We start from the raw sequence: 5867 nt of genomic DNA on the forward strand, positions 1-5867 counted from the left end.
TATAGGATATTGAGCAGTAGCAGCCCTGGTCTCTCCCTTCTAGATGCAGATCGTGCTTCCTCTCAAGTAGTGACAACTGGAAATGTCTCCAGACACATTGCTGATGTCCTCTGGGAGGCAAAATCAATCACTCCATGAGAACCATTAGCTGAGGTCGATCATTATTCACACAATGGTTCTGGGCCCACCTCCCCAGAAGCACAGATAGGGTAGCAGATCAGGATTCTGTTAACAAGCAAGAAAAGGGGAAATTGCTGTTCAGTCGGCAGCCAGAGGGCAGTGACTCCCACACCCCCACCATTTTCTTTCTTGCTATTTTCAACAAACAGACCAGGGGCTTATTAAAAATATAAAATATTTTAACATTAAGTTATTTGGCATTACCTAATGAATACTAGTCATTATCTAAATGCCAACTGGTTATGCAAATATCCGGTAATCAATGGGTGATCTTGGTAATTAAATCACAGATAATTTGTGTTGAAGCATCAAAATCATAACTGGCTGGTTGGCTAGGTTCTGTAGGGTTCAGAGGTTTCTACTTTTGGTCACATATTTGCAGCAATGACTTAAATTTTGCCTTTATTCAGGTCCTATTTTTAATGTACAAGTCTCTCTACTCATGTTACTTTTATTAGTCATCCACTGTAACATTTGTGGCCTGGATTAAATATTTTAGGAAAAGAAAGTATAAATATTTTTATTAATTCAACAGATATTCATTGGGTGCCTATTATGTGCCAGGTAGGAGGCACTGTAAAGGAAAACAAGGCTGAAATACTACACAGGATGGTCAGGGAAGGCTTTCCGAGGGGATGACATTTTAGCTGAGACAAGTTGGGAGAATAAAGAGAGTTGATAAAAGGAACATGTCTGATTATGCTGGGCCACAGTAAAGGGTTCTGATTTTATTCTAAGGGCGGGGAGAAGAATCAAAGGGCTTGAAGATTGTGTGTGTGTGTGTGTGTGTGTGTGTGTGTGTGTGTGTGTATGTGTGTGTGTGTGATGAGCTACTTCCCTTTGCCTGTTATATTTTTGTAGTTGAAGTGCAGCTGGGTTTAATTCCTTCTGTGCTATTATAATTAGTGGGATATGCAAACCTGCGTTCTCCTTTTGTGATTTTTTTTTGCCTTCTATTTCTTAAGGCAATGTTACTCTTTTGGCTTCTAGTCTCCTATGCACAGCTCTTCCATCTCCTGGTTCTTTAAAAGGTCCAAACCTCCAGATTCAAGCTCCAGGGTCTATGGCTTTATCTGGATCATGTCTTTTTTAAAATTTTTATTTATTTATTTATTTTTTTGAGACAGGGTCTTGCTCTGTCACCCAGGCTGGAGTGCAATGGCGTGATCTTGGCTCACTGCAACCTCCACGTCCCAGGTTCAAGCGATTCTCCTGCCTCAGCCTCCCGAGTAGCTGGGATTACAGGCACCCACCACCACGCCGAGCTAATTTTTGTATTTTTAGTAGAGATGGGGGGGGGTTTCACCATGTTGGCCAGGCTGATCTCGAACTACTGACCTCAAGTGATCCACCCGCCTTAACCTCCCAAAGTGCTGGGATTACAAAAGTGAACCACCGTGCCCGGCCTGGATCATGTCTTTTAATCTGACTCCATTGGCTGTGGAGAGAACCCTGCCTGGGGAACATCCCACTTTCCTAAGGAGCAAGGTTCCCTCATTTTCTTCCCTCTCCCTTTCAAAAACTTCTTCCATCTTTCATAACTGCAAGGGTTAAATGATTCTAAATATAGATCACTGTTGTCCTTGCAGAAAATCGTTCTAGCATTTAAACATAAATTATTCTACCGTTGTAGAATCCCAAAAGCCAGATTCAAGTACCTGGTGTGCAGTCAGCCAAACACAGATACGTCAGCCTTAGGAGCAGAGAAAGCTTATTCAATTTGGCCAAAGTGTGAGGGTAGGAGAGGCAAACTGTCAAATCCAACCTGCCTTTGTGCATAACTGAGTGTTTTTATGAGAAAGGTAGCTATGTGGAAGGTGAGATCCTTAGGCCGATCAAACTTCTGAATGCCATCAAGGAGGTCTGAATGACCCGGGAACAATTTTTCTTTTAAAGAAAAACAAGTTCATTAATCTCGTGGGCAGCCCCTGAGGGTTAGGATATGAAGTTAATCAATTATTAGTGACCACCCTCTACTGAAATGACTATGTGCGAGCAATCACGCATGGGGGAAGAAAAGAACAAAGAAAAAAGGAAAACAAGTTTTAAATCAAGTTTAGTCTAAAGCTGCCTCTTTACGTATTTTAAGTTCAGCCTAAAAATTTATCCATATGTAGTAAACTGAAACCTAACTGAATGTGCAAACGGACTAACCTACCTCTCAGTACTAAACCCCCTGGCTGGTACCAGCCTCCTGGGTTTTGGCCAGTAGGTGGCCAACTATTTCAAACTGTGCTCAAATAAGGCAAATGCTGAGCTGTATCCAATCTGGCTGTTTCTGTACCTCACTTCCGTTTCCTGTATGTCACTTTCCATTTTCTGTCCATAAATCTTATTCCACCACTTGGCTGTGCTGGAGTCTCTCTGAGCCTACTCTGACTCAGGAGCCTCCTTGAGTCGTGAATCTTTCTTTGGTCAGTTAAACTCTGTTAAATTTAACTTGTCTAAAGTTTTTCTTTTATGACAAGTAAGACAAACACCTTATGATGTGGTTGTTTTTTAAAAAAATAATATAGGCTTGGCCAGGCATGGTGGCTCACGCCTGTAATTCCAGAACTTTGGGAGGCCGATGGCGGTGAATCAGCTGAGGTCAGGAGTTTGAGACCAGCCTGGTCAACATGGTGAAACACTATCTGTACTAAAAACACAAAAATTTGCTGGGCGTGGTGGTGTATCCTTATAATCCCAGCTACTCGGAAGGTTGAGGCACGAGAATCACTTGAACCTGGAAGGCAGAGGTTGCAGCGAGCTGAGATTGTGCCACTGTACTCCAGCCTGGGCGACAAGAGCGAGACTCCATCTAAAAATATATATATATATATATAATATATATATAGATTTTAAATGTAGGGACATCAGGAATGCAGATTGTTTCTTGTGCCTAGAATTCTAGTAAAAATTCAAACATTAAGGTGGGACTTGGAGACCATTGTGGCCTGTTATCTAATCTGCCCAAGTGTTAATTTTGATGAAAAGAATGTGAAGATTTCAGTCTAAGCCTTGCTTATAACTTTAGCAAGAGAAGGACTTTCTCCTTTTTTTTTCTTTTGAGACAGACTCTCACTCTGTTGCCAGGCGGGTATGTAGTGGCGTGATCTTGGCTCACTGCAACCTCCGACTCCCGGGTTCAAGCTATTCTCCTGCCTCAGCCTCCCGAGCAGCTGGGACTACAGGTGTGTGCCATCACATCTAGCTAATTTTTTTTTTTTTATTTTTAGTAGAGGTGGGGGGGTCTCACCATGTTAGCCAGGATGGTCTTGATCTCTTGACCTTGTGATTCGCCTGCCTCAGCCTCCCAATTTGCTAGGATTACAGTTGTGAGCCACAGAGCCTGGCTAGAATTTGTCCTTTTTTTTTTTTTTCTTTGAGATGGAGTCTCACTCTGTTGCCCAGGCTAGAATGCACTGGTGCAATCTCGGTTCACTGCAAGCTCCACCTCCCGGGTTCACGCCATTCTCCTGCCTCAGCCTCCCAAGTAGCTGGGACTACAGGCACCCACAACCACCCATGGCTCATTTTTTGTGTTTTTGGCAGAGACAGGGTTTCACCATGTTAGCCAGGATAGTCTCGATCTCCTGACTTTGTGGTCTGCCTGCCTCGGCCTCCCAAAGTGCTGTGATTACAGGCGTGAGCCACCGCGTCCGGCTGGAATTTCTCCTTTTATATGCTATCAGAAGTGAGATGTGGGCACAGTGACTCACACCTGTAATCCTGGCATGTTGGGAGACTGAGTTGGGAGGATCATGTAAGCCTGGGAGTTTGAGACCAGCCTGGGCAACACAGGGAGATCCCATCTCAACAACAACAAAAAATTAGCCAGGCACAGTGACGGGCATCTGTGGTCCAAGCTACTTATAAGGATGAGGTGGGAGGATCACTTGAACCCGGGAGGTCAAGGCTACAGTGAGCCAAGCTGGTGCCACTGCTAGCCTTAGCGACAGAGCAAAATCCTGTCTCAAAAAAAAAAAAAAAAAAAAAGGTACCTATGGAAATTGTGTGGCTCACTGTATTGATAGTGTAGAAACCATCTTCTGAATGTTCTCAGGGCAATACCGTGGGGATAGGGGGATCTGGGACCTTGATTTGTTTCCCATCCATTTTACTAGAAGGGCTGTCCTTGCTCTACATGTCTCTTACACTCCCCATGGGAGTGCAGATCACTATAAGGCAAGTTGATCTAAGGGACTTTTTGAGACAATTAAAATTATCTTCGAAACTGTGTGTGTATATCAGAGTGTGCTTTTTTACTTCTGCCAAAAGTCTCCAAAGAGACTCTTGGTTTTTAGCTCTTATCAGATTTTCACAGGGGCACAAGATCCAAAAAGAAGGATTATAACTATGATTTCCTAGTTTTAATACTTATTCAACTTTATGTCACCATCCACATCTTAATTATAAGATATACCCATATCTGTTAGATAGTCTGCTGCCTTGGTCTTCTAATTTTTCCTGAGTTGTTCTATTCATTGTGGATAATATTTATATTCTCATGCCTGAGTAGCTCCTGCCCATCCCCCCATCATCACCAATGAGCTTCACACATGCATAAACCTGGGCATAAGCTCAGGGCTTGAAGCATGCTCCAACAGCCACATTCCAGGCATATTTTTAAGTGCAGGCTTTACCTTTGCAAAGTTGAAACTTTTAAAAGCACTTTTGCTTCTCTTTTCTTATTAGGTCTTTATAATAACACCGTCAAGTAGGTAGGGAAAGGCATTATCACGCCCAGTAGCCTAGGTTCTGCAGCAAAGATGGGTCTAGATGCAAAGTCTAATGGAGACTGCCTCTTGGTTTCCTTTCTCCAGCAGTGGGGGAAGTAAGTTTGATAAGGAGGGGCTGGGGGTGAGAGGGAGAAGATGAAATGGTGGGTGTCCTAGTCGGTTTTGTGCTGCTATAACAGAACACTTGAGACTGGGTCATGTATAAAGAACAGAGATCTATTTCTTACAGTTCTGGAGGCTGGGAAGTCCAACGTCAAGGGGTTCATATCTCCTGAGGGGCTTCTTGCTACGTCATCCCACGGTATAAGGTGGAAGAGCAAGAGAACACCTGACAGAGCAAGAGATAGAGACGACCAAGCTTGCTTTTATAGTAACTCACTCTCTTGATAAGTAATCCACTCCCTTGATAATAGCATTAATCCATTCATGAGGCCGGAGCCCTCATGACCTAATTGCTTCTTAAAGTCCCCGCCTCTTAACACTGTTGCATTGAGGATTAAGTTTCTAACACATAAACTTTGGGGGACACGTTCAAACCATAGCAATGGGTGCTTTTCTTTGGAGGTTGGAGTAAGCTCATTGAGGAATAAACAGTAAGTTCCTAGTTTTTGTTTTTTGTTTTTTTCTGAGCAGAGAACAGAAATGAAACCAAGTCTATACAAGACAAGCCCCTTGTACTGAGTTTTAATATAATATGATGTTTGCTGGCTTGAGACAACTAAGTTTTAATTACTAATGGAATAACCTAATTTATATACTATATACATTTAGAACTTTTCTGCTGCTGTGCCACCTCAGACTTGTCCTTCTTTTGGCTCTTACCAGTCCCATGGCCTCAGTGTGCCACCCCATGCTCACCTGGGGAGCACCTTCCTGAGGACCTACCACAGGGCCTGTGGGTTGATAAACTATACTGGCTCTTCTGACTTTGCTTCTAGGGGATCACTGCTATTATACAAATGGAGA

Source organism: Macaca mulatta, chromosome 7 (genome assembly GCF_049350105.2).
Source record: "Macaca mulatta isolate MMU2019108-1 chromosome 7, T2T-MMU8v2.0, whole genome shotgun sequence".
NCBI lineage: Eukaryota > Metazoa > Chordata > Mammalia > Primates > Cercopithecidae > Macaca > Macaca mulatta.